The 16,815-nt window shown below is 34.3% G+C and overlaps 1 protein-coding gene and 1 long non-coding RNA gene across 39 annotated transcripts in view; one reads left to right on the plus strand and one right to left on the minus strand.

Moving 5' to 3' along the window:
* The window catches only part of PTPRD (protein tyrosine phosphatase receptor type D), a 2,307,989-nt gene that overhangs the window by 1,293,031 nt on the left and 998,143 nt on the right, over positions 1-16,815 (minus strand). The window lies entirely within an intron of this gene.
* LOC141583725 (uncharacterized) lies at positions 3,276-15,859 on the plus strand. Its single transcript, XR_012516577.1, has 3 exons — positions 3,276-3,351; positions 14,032-14,139; positions 15,719-15,859. It is a non-coding gene; the product is annotated as an uncharacterized LOC141583725 (long non-coding RNA).

Here is a 16,815-nt window from a genome sequence, read left to right on the forward strand (position 1 = left end):
ATGCTTTCTGTTAAATAAAGGTGTTCTAACTTTCAGTGTAAGAAATCATACAAACTCTTTTTAAAAAAAAATATAAATACTCATTTTGTTCTATAAAGTGTTCTTTGAACTTGAAATTTTGCTGTGGCCCAGTTCATAACTACCATTACTACATTTTATTTTGCCAACAATACTGACTTTTACACAGCTTATTATGTTTAAAGTGTTAAACCACATCTATACAAATGGGTGGCAAATTTAAAAGGGCATTTGTTTGACAAAGTCAAACATTATCTGTTTCTACAGCTAAAAATTTACATTTTTGTTTTTAAATCACATATTCTGCCATTCTTTAGTGAACTACCAAAGGAACATAGCCTAGCAGAACATAAAAAAAAACTATTACAAAAGAACAAAAATTAAAAATATAAAGAAAGGGATATTATGATCACTTTATTAAATACTTCACAATCTTATTTCAACAGGAGGTTATCCCTGATATTATCTGAATAAACTCTAATGAGCCAGAGTTTATTCTCAACTGTGAAATATATGCTCATAAACTCAGATTGTTGCTTTTTTATTTCCTTTTAATCTATTTGGATGGAACTTACAAAGCATCTATTTTCATCTAGCAAATCATTTTCCTTGGGGCTTACCCAGTATTTTCACATAATGTACACAATGGAACATCACCAGCATTCCGTGGGTCTACATGGCAATTCTGCATTAGACAATATTCAATAAATAATACAACATGTCACACTGAAATAAAGTAAAGTTTAGAAAATGATTAAAATGCACCTAATATGTATAAAGCACTCTGCTATGATTGAAACAATGTGTTTATTATATGTGGTCCATTTTTAATATTTCCTCAGACATATGCAGTCCTGACCCATATTGTCTGTCATTGGAAGCTATGAACTCCTTAAATGAAGAAATACATAGGAAAAAAATCATACAAAGAAGTGGAGCATCTGCTTCTACCTATATTGTCATTATATCTTTAATAAATGTTTGGTTTATTTACATGTGTGCATGTGTTATAAAAAACATGGCTCCCCACAAAAAAGCTTTTCTAGCCTGTATGGTTTGGCAATGATTTAGACTTTACCTTGCAGGCAATCAGGAGCCACTGGAGCTATATCATTATGCAAATTATGTCATAAAATTTGTGTTTCAGGCCATCAATGTAGAGGATGAATTGGAAGTTGAGACTGGCGTCAGGGAGAACAACTGGGAGGCCAGGACAAGAATACAAGGCCAAGAACTAGGTATGAAACTCCTTTGAAAATTTCAGTTGTTATAAATGTTCATTATTGTTATTATTGAGATTAATGCTTCCAGTAATTAAACTTTCTTGGATTAGTCGTAAGAATGAGTTGCATTAGATGGATTTTCCCCATAATGGAACTTGTCATAATGAGACTCTTTTTATATTATAAGTAAAGGGCAAAGTGCAAAAGTAAGCTGCTGCATGACTGTTTTGCACTACAGTGGTTCAGCTGTCATTTAAATAACTCGTGATAAAAACGAATGTCATTAACATCTCTTGGTGCTACAGAAAACACTCCAAAACTGTTTCACAGTCAGTCTCTTTTAAGAGTGGCCTTTCCATGAAGACCTGAATGATTTTTTCTAGATGTAACCTAATTTAAATGGTATATAAATCTCTAATTTGCTATTTGCTTGCAGATACCCATAAGCACTTTAGTAAGAAAATGTAGGTGTCATTACACTCAGTCAAATTTACTATTAAATGACTAGCTAATAGACTTGGAAAATTTTACATCCTTTATCAATGGGGATGTCATTACAAATAGAGCCTAGAGCTATTTCTTGAATTTTACTCTAACATCAAAGCACATTATCATTTTCTGGTTCTATCTCATTATAATTAGCTTGGGCTTAATACAACAGCAATTTTTTAAAAACTTGTTGTATGTTAGAATAAAATCTGATTTTTTTTTTTGTCATTAACTATGATTAGCTTTCAAATATTTACTCTCTCTATCCCTGTCTGTCTCTGTATTCTCTCCAGTATTAAATTATGTCACATGGCCAGTATGGAGCTCTCCCAATATTTGGGAAGTTATATTATAATGTCTGGCAATCTTGGAAAAAAGCTGTGATCCGTATGTTAAATTAAGGAGTCTTTGATCATTGAAATTCTATGGAAAAGAAGCCTTAGTAATCCTGAATTTTACCCTGTACAAAGGACAGACCCTTTATTATGTATTTATACTAACTACCACCAGGGGGTAATAGAATACTCTGAAAACAAGGTCGATTAACCAAAAAACAACAGAATTCTTACTGAAAGGGTAGATTGAGGCAGACAAATTTCTTAGCACCTAAGACAATAAATGATCATCAAGAACGCATAGATTATGTCTGAATATCCTCCAAACACAGCCTGCAAGCTGTACTTTCAAGAATAGTTTCGCCTAATGATTAAGGTAGACAAAGCTATCTGGAAAACTAATTTTGGTAAAGTAACTGATTCCTCAGCACTGCTAGAAAAATGACGTATTTCTGCCACATCACAGACCAGCATAATGCAGAGGAATTTACCCTTAAATGAAAACTACACACAGAAAGCACGTGGCCTCTAACACTCTTTGTTATTTGGGTTTACGCAGATCGAATGCAATAAGTTATTTATTTATGCACATTAAAGACCTCTGAAGGTGAGGATTAGAAGAGTAGCATCATAATTTTAATGACTTAGAGTATAAATTGAAAGAATCACAAGTAGTAACCCAGTCGCACTGGGAATTGCCAATCCATGGGAATTGCCAGCCATTTCTGCTTTTACTAATGGGACTTTTATCCAAATAATAAACTCTTTTTAGAGAAATATCGTAAGAGCTTAAAAGTTTTAGTTCATACTATGCACTGGACTCTATATGCTACATGAATTTAACAAGTTAATTCTTACAACAAGCTGAAGAAAAAGAAATTATTAATACCTGTGTTCTATAAAAAAGGAAATGCTCAAAACCAAATAGCTATGGTAAGGTAGGATTTGATTATTTGAAGTCTGCCCACTTTCTTTAAAAAATCAAAAGATCCGAAGTTTATATGTATTCTTTATCCATCCTCAGTCTATGCAAAAATATCAGGTAAATTCAAAATGCTTCCGAGGAGGAGGTTTAACCCCAAAGGATCCTACAAACCCTTGTAATTCCTGTCATGGTGCTTCTAAGAGTCACCTACTACTACGGTTATTGTGGTTGTTGTTATTATACATACGCTAGGCCACTCATAAACAAATTTCATTGGCAGGTGTTTTCAGGGATGTATCTCCTGACAGATTCCAAAGGCTTCCCTAAAAGATCTTCACGGGTGACCAAGAAAAGCATTCAGGTGTGTAGCAAATGACAAAATTTATTTTTAAACACATTTGAGCTGTCCTCAGTCAGGCGCATCCAGCAGATCCTGCATTTGGACAAAGGGCAGGTGGAAAGAGTCTGGATTTGGGAAAGCAATGCATGGGTTAGACTTGGATTAAAAATAGACTCCACTGTTTACTAGGCAATACATCGAATCATGAAACTCAAATAGTTTAAGAACACTGGCTCAAGAATCAGACAGATAAGGTTTAAGTCTCAGTTCTGCCACTTTTTTTTTTTTTTCTATATTTGAAAATTAGAGGTAATAAGTAGTAGCTAGCTACCTCATTGATTGACATAAGAATTAAGTGAATCACCTCATATAAGGTACACAATACAATTCCTGTCATGGTGCTTTCAAGGGTCAGTTACTACTACTGTTATTGCTGTTGTTATTATTATAATTACATTAAAACCATATAATCATTTTTTGATGTATTAAGTAACATATACAAGTTTAAATCCTCTGGAGCATGGTGTTTAACCTTACTGAGACATCATCTTTGTTAAACCTTTAAAAATTGTACTAAAAGTTTTTAAATTAAGGCTGTCCAATAAGGGAAAATGCTGTTCTGAAAAAGCTGAGTGACTCCTCAGGTAAAACATTATTTCTCTAAATACCTTTCTCCCCCATAAAGTAACCAATGGTCCTTTATGCCAGTGGCATATCTTCTGGAAGACTAATTGGCACCAACTTTAACCCACAGGGGTATTTAGCGAATAGAAAGTAGACATGTAGAAGAACAAAATGTCATTCCTTGCGGTTGTGGAGATGATCAAACACTGCTTCACACTGACATAGAATCCTTACAATTTATGTTTTTTGCCTTTCCACCTACTCAGAATTTCCACCAGGTCCTCAAGGGACAGCTGTGGCACACAAGCTAAAGGCACTTAACTCGCTCCATGATTTCTTGCCCAGCTCTTTATTAAGAGTTAGATTTAGTAGAGTTTACTTGATGCCTTGGTATATTATTCTATATATTACCTCTAAGAATTACCCTCTTTCCTAACTCACTGCCCTGCATGTGCAATCTCCAGCACTTCATTTATTGTTTATTCTTGGTTTGGGGGAAAAAACTGCTTCCCTTTGTTCTGGTTCTTTATTTTTCCTGTCTACTTTCAAAATGCTAGAACAGTGTGATTACATCCAATTTCTCAAATTCAAAATTTAGTATTGCATTTTCTTTAAAAATTGAAATATAGATCTGTGATTATATATTGCTTAAGAAGTGAAGAAATTGGATGTACAATGTGTGTACATATAGTTAATTTTTCTATATTCTCATAGTTATTATCCCAGACATTTATGAACCTACATTGATTTATTAAGTGAACATGTAAAAAGCCCAATAATTTTAAAAGCCAGCATTTACTTAAAATAATGAACCTAAAATGGAATCATCTGATCATCAATAAGCCTGACAACAATTCGCTCTGAGGTTATTTCTATATACATATTTAGAATTTTGGAATCTTTCTTTAAACATATCCCATGCTACGTTTAAAAAAAAAAAAAAAAAAAAAAAAAAAAAAAACAAGCACAAACAAGAGATGTATATCAAGTGAAAGGGTGAAGGTTTTGTGGTTGTTGTAGTTTGTTTTTCAGACAGTCTTGCTCTGTAGCCCAGGATGGAGTGCAGTGGTGCCTTCTCCGCTCACTGCAACATCTGCCTCCCAGGTGTAAGCAGTTCTCAAGCCTCAGCCTCCAAGTAGCTGGAATTGCAGATGTACTCCACCACAGCCAGCTAATGTTTGTATTTTCAGTAGAGACGGGGTTTCCCCATATTGACCAGGCTGGTCTGGAACTCCCCACCTCAAGTGATCTGTCCGCCTTGGACTCCCAAAGTGCTAGGATTACAGGCGTAACACACCACGCCTGGCACAATGTAAAGGTTCATAAGCTTGAACTCTCCCTGTGGGAAAACGAAACCTTGTTAGCATGGTGGGTTGTGTTTCATCAATTCAGCATGCAAAAAGCACTGTGAAGGCCGGGCGGGGTGGCTCACACCTGTAATCCTAGCACTTTGGGAGGCCGAGGCAGGCAGATCACGAGGTCAGGAGATGGAGACCATTCTGTCAACATGGTGAAATCCTGTCTCTACTAAAAATACAAAAATTAGCCGGGTGTGGTTGTGCGCTCCTGTAGTCTCAGCTACCCAGGAGGCTGAGGCAGGACAATCGCATGACCCCGGGAGGTGGAGATTGCAGTGAGCCAAGACCTCACCACTGAACTCCAGCCTGGTGACAGAGCAAGATTCTGTCTCAAACAAAAACAAAAACAAACAAACAACAACAACAACAACAAAAAACCAACGTGAAAATATACACTGAAAAAGTAGGTATCTAATTTATAAATAATAAGAACATTTAGGTAAATACTCCTGATCGGCCAAATTAGGTGAAGATGAATATTGGTGGCCCCTTCTATTAGTGGCATATATTTACCAAATGCCTGCTGGCCCCTTCTTTCCAGCCTTCTCCACTCATTTATGTTAGTAGTCTGGATTCTGCAGACATTTTTGCTTGTGGGACCACTGACATAGAAACAAAGATATGCCAAGCTCTGACAATCAGCTATACCCCAGTAGAGATAAGTTAGTAATCTTCCAAAAGGCTTTTATAATGTAGGTTATTTCAATGTAATAAGAGCCAGGATGAAAATGAGGATAATTACCCACTCAGCACTTGAACAGCTACAACATTATGTAGCCATTAAACATATTTTCAAAAAATGTCATATGCAAATATAAACATAATTTAAATAACAAAATTAGATAGATCACGCAATTGTAGATAAATGAGTATCGAGTTCTGTTGTGAAGATCATTAAAACTACATTTACATTTGCCAACCAATAATATCAATGGATTGATAATCACTTAGAAATATGCTGAATTGTGCTAGGGTAACCAATTTTAGGACCAAGGATTCATGTTTACACATTAATTGCAACTAATTATATTTTCATTGAATTTTTTAAGGACAAATTAGTGAGACCAGTATGCTCCCTTGGGATAGAGGGGGGAAACTGAAATATTATTTTATGAATACTGTACAAACTTTAGAAGGAACGTCTGAAAACTTGAGAAGGATGAAAGGTAATAATTATCTGAGATTTATGAAGACAGTGTTGGTTAAGCACCATTTTAACTAGCATAATCATTGTTCTGATTATTTTTTTTTAATCACAAAAGTCATTCATTTTCATTGCAGGTGATTGGAGGACAAAGGTAAAAATAAGGAAACAAAAATCACTTGTAATCTTATCAAGAATTTTTACTAGTAAAAATTTTGAACTTTTATAGTCTTATTTCTGCTAAAACATAACCCACATGAGGATTGGGGCTTCCATTTCACTCATCAATATATCCAAGTACCTAGAACAGTGATTGGCAAAAACAAGGAAGCAGGCACTCAACACATATCGATTGAATAACTAATATCAAAATTAGTCTTCTACTGTATCCTTCATTTTGTGGCTAATTCTTTCTCTGCTTTAGCATCATATTGTAAACATTTTCCTCTGTCATTTAATTTACAAATACAATACACTTTAATATGACCACACGATGTGCCGTAATTTCTACTGTTGAATATTTAGGTTGTCTTCAAATTATCACTGTCATCAAAATGCTTTTTGCACATAAACTTGGTAGTATCGATTTAATTATGACATATAAATAACAGAATGGGAAAATCTAGATCAAAATGCACAAACGATTTAGTATGCTTTTGCTATATGCCAGACACGTATCTCTACCAGCACTGATGCTGACCATTGTAACTGTTTTCAAATTTTACAGGAAAAATAAATAGTGTATAATTGTTTTGATTTGTAATTAATTACTGATAGTGCTGAATATTTTTATATATGTCAGAAACATCATCTTTAATAGGAAATAGTGTTACTCTAAAAATTTAACACATAAACTGGTATGTAAAATATTTGGTCTTATCTAATCTGCATATGACTATAAATATAGTCATATATATCTTTCTGCTAAATAATGTTATTCATATTATATTGGTCATCCATAGCTTCAGAATGCACACACAACTCACCTGTGTATCCAATGTGCAATAATTGACACATATATATATATAGTCTGATTACACATGTATATTGATTGACTGATGTAGAATTATTTAACAGTAAAAATATTATTTTTGGTATAGGTATTTCAAGTATGGAATATTAATTCCTGTTTCATGTTACACATAAAAATATAGTTGTGCCTCAAATAATAAAACTATACTCATTCTTTCACACACACACACACACGCACACACACACATGCACACACACACACACATTGAACTGGCATGAACAAAATCTGCCATAGTAATTTCATATGTATGTAAGACTTAATACATTATATACTTTCACAAAAATTTAAATACATCAGATACCTTCGAGTGTAAAATTGGAAAAAAATAACTTAACATGTCTGTCATAATATATTTTAAATTTTCAGCTTTGAAAGGTATAACTTATGGCATTTTGATAAATTTCATCTATATATAACGAAAATATATATGTAAATGAATACGCTAAATTACGTAATAAAATTGAGTACTTACATAAAGTTTTTTTTATTTGTTTGTGGAAAGATGTTTAATTATTCCTATCTGTTGGGGAAATAAAAAACCAGTACTTAAGATTTTGAAATGAAATTAGAATGGTGGTCTTGATTGACTACTCAGATGGAAACAGTACAGCCTATAAGCACCCTTACTGTTCAAAGCAGCCCTCGGCCCTGCCACTCCAGGACACAAATCTGGTTGCTGCTGGCCATATTTCAGATTCAGAATCATGTAACTAGCGGCAGATGTGTCTGTCTGCAACAGCGATAGGATCCATCTGCAGTTTGCACCTGTTATTTTGCTGAGGCCAGAGTGCAGGTGTGAATGTAAAAACTCAAAGGGCAAGTCAACAGCAAAATTAAGGAAGTGGCTTTTCCTTCCTTATGATCTGTGTTTCTGTTTTCCTTCTTTCCTTCCACTTCAAAAATTGAGATGCTGATGGAATAATAACCTATGTCCAGCATCAGCCAATTATCCTAAGACAGTAATTATCATAATTTTTCCTACAATCTTTGAAAAAGAAAAGGGAATACGAGAAAAGCAAATTTGTGAGCCAAAAGGAAAAAAAAAGGACATAAATAATTCTTCAAGGGCAGTCTCTGCTTGGACTATTTTGATTCATGCTGGTATCAGAAACACTTTGTTGTCAAGAGAAATATTGCTATGGTGTGATTACATATTCAACACTTCATCTATTTTTTACTAAACGTATTTTGTTTAAATATAGTTTTGTAAAACAATACTATTTTTCCAGCATCTTTAGATGGCCTGTTATAGTTTTGAAATCACACCTTCTGTAGACCAGTGGTTCTGAAACTTTACTGTGCATATGAAACCACTGTTGATATTGTTAAAATATAGATTTAGGGTAGAGCTGGGGCCTAGGCTTTGCCTTCTGAACAAACTCTCATGATGTTGATGCTGCTGGTTCAGGGACCGCAAAAATAATTGCTAGGCTGCATGTCATATATATATATATATATATATATATATATATATATATATATACATACACACACACATATACATACATACATATATATGTATGTATATATATATGATTGCATCACATGAAGCATGTGGAATAATTTTGAGAAATATTAACAGAAATCATTTAACAAATATAAACAATTTAAGTGTTAAAAATTTTAGATCACACTGAAAATGAACATAATTAATGATAAATCTAAGAAAAGTTTATTCAGTCAGTTATTAAATTATCACATTAGTGTTTTAAGCATTCAACTATCTTGAGAAAGACATTGGCTTCAGTTCTAATGATAACTGTTTTCACGATAATTGTCCCTGGGTGTGATAGATGGATAAGCGTTCTGTTCTTTGGGCCATCTATTTGTGATACATTCTTGCCCGTCTTGTGAGTTTCTTCATGATGTTTACAGCAGGATTTTCCAAGTTCTTCTTTCTTCTTTTAGAGCCAAGAAGTTATAAAGCATATTCTATATTGAGCTCTGTACTTTTTTATTAAGTTCAACAGCTGAAATCTTAAGTTTATTTGGATTGCAATAATATATTGATCTTTTCCAATCACTTTTTTCTCTTACTCATTTCTATAGTAAGTATGGTTCATGGACTAGTGATTTGGGCACCGAATGGGAGCTTGTTAGACTCTCAGGCTTACCCTCAACCCACTAAGTTAGAGCCTGTACTTTATAAAGATCCTTGGGTGATTTGTGTGCACATGAAAATTTGAGAAGTGGTGCTCTGGATAGTAACACCTCTAATAATAAAGTACAAATCTCTACTTCAATCTAGAGTTGGAAACAGGCCTAAAATCAGTCAGGGCTTTGGAGACAGGTAACTCTTCAAATCCCAGCTGTTCAGTTTTTGAAATGATACTCTGTTACAGTCTTCTCATGGTCCTCATATATGGAATGATGATAATAATACACTCTTCACATGTCATAATAAGAAGAGGGTGATGAAAATACAATGTACTCAGCACATTGCCTGGCATTTAATAAATAATCAATTGTTGATAAAAAGTATATATGTATATATATATATATATATATATATATATATATATATATACACACACACACATACATATGTTTTATAATTAGAGATAAAAAAATTAGATGAAGGAAAGTTTATGATTGCCAGAGATTACAAAGTGGTTAATTTTAGATCTTAGTGGATCAATGCTGACCTGATAACCAGTGTGATGTATTCCAGTACCTTGTCACTTTGCCATAATATAGCCATTCTCAGCAGTTCAACTAACTTCATATTTGCAAGGATTCTTACTTTTTCCCTGGCATCATGATCAGCATAGTAATTTTTCTTTTATTATTTTCTCTGAGAAACATTTTTTTTAATGGGGAAAAATGAGCCCTCTCACAATGTATCAATGCAATATAAAAAAAAAACTGTTTAAAATATATTTCTTTGCAAAACATATTAAATGGATCATTATTTACATGAGATTTTCAGAAGTCATTATGGTCTATTGTGCAAATTTTAAACTGACACTAGAAAGGTAAATTATGTTTAGACAGCTTTCAAAAACTGGAGTTTTGATTCAATAAACCATAGCATCTCTTTGATATGCTGTTTTGTAATTCTTCAAATTATTTTGCAGCATATGCATAGCTATCATGATGCGGATGGATATTCATATTTAAATTATGAACTAAAGTAACCTTATACCTATGTATGCCAATGTTTCATATCAAGAAGAACAGAACTGAAAGAGCCATAGAGCAGAACACAGTATTTGAACACATTTTTACGGTGTTGTGATTTCTAGATTATCTCTGTGTTTGTTTGGCATATCTGCTGTGTCACTTACCAATTTATTGCCTCTCAGCTCCCAATGCACCCTTCAATATCATAAACCACAGAATTTGTTTAAGCATTTCTCCCTTAAAGTGAAAATGATGTTAAGCTTTCTCAGTAGAAGACACTGGCGGGAAACTGCAGGAGGAAGAGGCTTCCTGCAATTTCCAGCCCAGGCCAGGAGGGTCAACAGTGTGGGTATAAGAATATCTACTAGAAAATGTTCCTGTAGCCACTGGCCCAGCACTTGTCCTTTTCTGATCTTGTTGCCCTGACCTGGCAATATTTCCATAGACAGCCTGAATTCCCTGGGAAAGCTCTGCCTAGCTGGCCTGCATTCAACCACCTGTGTCCCAGAGGCTCACAACACCAAGTGGTTGCTTCTCCTGCCAGGTGCAGGCTCTGAAAGCCTTCCACCTCCACCAGCACCTGGACTCCCTTGCACTTCACACCCAGCTACCACGTGCTGATCTTTGACTCCTCATCTGCTGGCACTGCACTATAGAGGGTGGCATGTTTGTACAGCAGGGTCAGACAGCTCCAGCCTGGCCAAACCAGAGAGCATCTCTACTCTCCATTGCCAAACCATGCCTTCTCCAAGGGAAGTCTTCCAGGTTTGTAATTCCTTGGATGAAAGGTTGTCTTTCTGGGGTTGCTTTTATCTTACAGTTACATTTACCATAGTTATTTTTTTTAAAAAATATTAAACTACCCCCTCTTTAAACTACTGTATGGCTTCTATCTCCTAATTGAATCCAGACTGCTAGATTGGCTTTCTATAATTAGAAGTGAAAATTGTGGCTGGGCGTGGTAGCTCATGCCTGTAATTCTCTAAAAATCATTTTGCTATCATAAGGGTTATTACTTAGTGTGAATTACCTTTGTGCCAGGCAAACATTATCTAATTTAGTCCTGGCGAAAATCTTATAAAGTGAGTACTATTATCCCCATTTTACAGGTGAAGGAACTAAGCCTTAAACCTAGGAAAATGTACTCAGAGTCAAGTGACAGACTGGCTTGAAAACTGGTCCTCTCTCAATTCTATGGCTGTGTGTATAACTACTCACTATTTTGTAACCACCCCAAAACTTCACTGTCCATGAATACTTCACTTTATTTCTGTAACAACTGATGAACATAATACTTTTAAAGTTTTATTATTCAAATAGAAATTAAAACATTTCTAGAACGCATTACCCTGTAGTGCTTATATAGAGTAGAGTCTTTACCCTTTGAGCTTTCCTGGTTCTCCCAAATTGATATGATAACATACAGGTTCGTAAAAAAGAATGACATGCTTCAGAAGAGTATAGGGTTGTCTGGTAATATATGGGATGTGTAGTTACATTTAAATTTCAAATAAAATAATGATTTTTTTATGAGTATATCCCAAATAATACAGTTAGACTCCCCAAATCATTTTTTTAACCTAAAATTCAAATTTAACTGTGTGTCCTGTGTTTTTATTTGCTAAATCTGGCAAGCCTACAAGAGAAGGCCCCGCTTTGCCTGTTACTGTTACTGTAAGTTTCTATAATCTTATCACAACCAAAGTAAGCTTCAAATAAGAAAATATATCTAGGATACAATCCCACTTTTCAAATACATAAAGTTGTTGAAGAAGGCCATTCATCTTTTTTTTCTAAGATTTCTCAGAGACCCTAAGTAGATTTTAAAACTGAAATAAATTCCTAGTAGATGTAGTTTTATTATGTCATGACTTCTGATCCTATTCATTAGGGCTGGTAAAACTTTTAAGAGACCCCAAAACTTGCTGGGGCTATATGCTAAAACATGGCTATAAGAAAACTTTATGATCACATAAGAAAACAGATAGAAACCTGGCCCTTTTCTAGAAAACGCATGAATAATACACCTGTTGTTTAGCATAGATCAAGAAATAACCATAAAAGTGGCAAACCAGCAGCTCTCAGAGCTGCTCTGTCTATGGATAGCCACTCTTATTTTAAAAAATTTCTTAATAAACCTGAGTTGTAATTTGATTGCAGTGTGATCCGAGAGACTGTTATGTTTTCCACTCTTTTGCATTTACTGAGGAGTGATTTACTTCCAATCATGTAGTCAATTTCTTAATAAACTTGCTTTCCCTTTACTCTGTGGGCTAACTCTTAAAATTCCTTCCTGCACAAAGGCTAGAACTCATGTGGCCTCCAAGACTGAACCCCAGTTTTGGGTGTTCCCTGTGAAAAGAGCCACTGTCAATATTGTTATTCTCATTATGTGATGCTGAACTTAATCTTAAGGAATATAATGCTTTATATGGGAGTTTCATCATTTTTATTTTTCCGACTTATCAACAGAAGGGAAATCTTAGAAATATCTATCTACAGAGAAAGAGGAACCAAAATGGATCAACTGCTGAGTGGAACAATAGACTCCTTGTGGCCAGTCTAATTAAAAATTAATTCAAGTCCTCTGCATTAATTAAAAACATGTTATTGGAGATGGAGTTATGAAGACAGTGTACCAATAGAAGAGCTTATTGTCCTACTGGGTAGGATATATTGTAATATAGACAATTAGATTAAAGTATATAAGGTATCATGAATGAAATATACACAAGCTGTTATAGAAATAAGTAGATGAGTCCTGGACACAGATTGAATAATGGAAGATTACGGAAAGGTTGGCAAAGGTGTTTGAGTTCTGACGGCTGAGTAGGTATTTAGTTGAATGAGAAAAAGAGAGTTGTAGGCATATTCAGAAGCTTCTTCAAAGGTAAATGGGTGTGGAAAAAAAGCAGGCTCTTTGGGAATACAGTAAGGATTTCCATAAAACCAGAGCATAGCATTTGAGGCATGGGGTTAAGTAGGGCCGGTGGAAGAGATTACGATGATGAGTGTGTCCCCTAAGCCTTGGAAAGATATTTAGATGTTTTCATCTTGACTTTTTTGTGTGTTTTTTTTTTTTTTTTTTTGGAAATATGATTTTGTCTTCTGGTTAGAGAATAGATTGGAAAAAGACAAGATTGGAGGTGGAATGAGTATTTCTTCATAAATAAAAGGAAAAGCTAATGTCACATATCTATTTTTTGCTAGACACTGTCCTAAGCATTTAATACATATTCTCTCTCTTCATCATTATACCAACCCTTTAGGGAAGGCAGTAGCATTATCACAATTTTAAGCTGAGATTTAGCAAAATGAGAGGATTACTCAAGTCATTAGAGTCTGGACTTTAACTTTTTATTTTCCTCCATACCTATGGATTAAACAATTTAAACAATACTATAATGCCTTGTTTTTAGCTACATCAGCAATTGGCTTTGCCAAATAACTTAGATGAGAACAGTTGAGAACATGAACTATGTCAGTGCCACTGCAGAGGAGAGAATAGATGGAAGTAACACAGAAAGGTGAGTAACGGATCTTGACGTGGAAAGGGTGGGAAGAAAGAGACATCTTAATCTTTGGAATCTGTACTGTTAAAGAAAGAAAACAGAAGTAAAAAAAAAAGTGAAAGTAGTAAGATAATACATTATCTTTGGGGTGTGTTTAATGTAGGATAACCATCCGATATTCAAATGGAAATATCAAGTAGGTATTGAATATACACTTCTGAAATTTAGGAGAGAATTTTAAGTGGGAGATACAGATTTGGAAGTCTAATATTCAAGGTAATACTTGAAGTCTTGAATTTAAATAGGATCACCCAAGGATAATGTATAGAAAGAAAGATGAAACGTTAGGGAAGGCCCTGAAAAATGCTGCCACTTAAGGCACAAATGAAGGAAAAGAACCCTCTGAAGGTAGTCGAGAATAAATGTCCAAAGAAATAGGAAAAAAGCAGAAGACAGTAGTATCCTAGAAGCAAAGCAAGAAGAAAGTTTCTGTAATGAAATGCCACAGAGAAAACCAGAAATAGAATGAGAAATGTGTGTTTTGGCTTTAGCAACATAGAGGTCATTGACTAGAAGAGGGACTGCTGGTACACATTTCAGATAATACTAAGGTGAATGCATGAGATGTGAGGCGGGATGCACATAGAGAAAACAACTATTTCAAGACACTTAACTATGAAAGAAACGTGATAGCTGGAGTCAAGGAGGGTTTTTTGGTTAAGATTATAGACTTGCAAATGTTGAAACGAAACTGCCACGTCATTTTGAGACTAGACGTTAAGATACAGGAAATAAGTGACAAAACCCTGAAGGAAGGAAGTATAGATGGGAGGCTTCAAACATCACAGAGATGGCTCAACTTTGATACTGATCCAACCTAAATTATGAAAACAAAAATATGTCTATATGTGCATGTCTATGTATGTGTGTGTGTGTGTGTGTGTGTGTGTGTGTATATATACACTATCTATATAATCTGTGTATCTATGTTATATAGATATATATAAATAGAACACATTTCTATATAGAAATATCCATGTATTATCTAATATGTCTAGATTATCTATATAGTAGATATATAATATATAGTTATATAGAGAGATAAGAAATGTCTCTATATAATTGTTAATATTCATATGCTATATATTAATATTCAAATATTTCTATTTAGAAACATATATTAATATATAATAGTGTATTAATTTTATATATGAAATATATATAGCCTTTATAAATATCTGTATAAAAATACATTTATATAAAGATATTTATATCTTTATGTATAACATGTTAGCTCTTTATTTCTATGTAGAAATATCTATATTACTATAGACAGATATTTTATATACAGATATTTCTGTATATAAATATCTATATGTAATATAGATAGAAAGATATATAGAAATATCTCCACATATATATGGAGAAAGAGAGAAAGAAAGAGAGAGGTGGAGTTTGTTTTCAACATGCAGAGTTGTCATTAGCCTTGCATGGTTTTCCTTGGCATAAAAGTCTTTCTGATGAACATTCCAATTGCCTGAGATTTGTAAACCCATGTTTAGGAATTTCTAATTTCCTGTTTAATGTTCTCCAGGTCCTATACATAACAGAAGTTGGTGAATATTCAGAAGAGCACAGCTCTAATGTCAAAATTGCAGAGAAAGCAAAGTACACACATTTCAGAGCATAAAAGGATATAGATACCTACATTTATGTAGACTGTAAGTCACATGAAGGTAAGAACTATACCAAATTGTTCTATCTATGAATTAACCCACTTTTCAATGCTATACAGTTAAATAAGATAGTTTGAGAACCATATTTATCCTCAGCTGCTATCTTGGGAGGATTGCATTCATATTCCGTAACATTATTTATATAAGAGCTCTATCATCTGAACTGATTCCTTCCAACATTAAACCAACCCCTCTCCCCAAAATAAGCCCTTTCTCACAACAGAGTATTCCAAGTTTCACTGTATTTCTCATTTTTTTAATACTCTTTCTTTTCTTTCAATTAACTCCTTTCTACCTCCTGTAGTTTCCAAGGTGGACCTTTCAACATCAATTTGAAGGCTATGACCTAGGACCACATTGAGATAACTCTTTTTCACTATTTTGACACAATTAAAATAGGTTCTGGCTTCAGAAAAAAAAACAATCAACATAATATACATTAGCTCTCGTTTCCTTATAATTTTTGAGATTCAAGTGATGACATAGTGCTTTATCGTCAGCTACATCAGCAGTTAGCTTTGCCAAGTGAGGTTGCTAGCTCTTCTAAATGCAAATTGAAAAGAGGAGGAAAAAAAAAGGATCAAAGCATTAGTAGGCAGCAAAATGATACGGTACATGGCCAACGAGGTAATAGCCTTTATTGCAAGCTACCCAGTGCTCCACAGATGGAGAGTTATCATACCAATAATGTTCCATGTAAGACCCAATTCCCCTTGTGTTGCTATCTCTGGGCAGGGGCAAGTCTGGAGTGGGAGATAAAGAAACCCCTCAGTAAACCAGTAGTAAGTATCCTTCACTATTTCCTGTGGAAGTACTCACTGACCAGGCTGTAAGAGTATTAGGGAGGGTGTGCATAATATTCAGTGCTTCTAACTGTGAACACTTGGCAACAGGAAAGAATCTGCAGTGCCCTCTTCATTCACAAAGGACAATATGCCTATATATTATCAAACAG

This window comes from Saimiri boliviensis, chromosome 2 (assembly GCF_048565385.1).
Source record: "Saimiri boliviensis isolate mSaiBol1 chromosome 2, mSaiBol1.pri, whole genome shotgun sequence".
NCBI lineage: Eukaryota > Metazoa > Chordata > Mammalia > Primates > Cebidae > Saimiri > Saimiri boliviensis.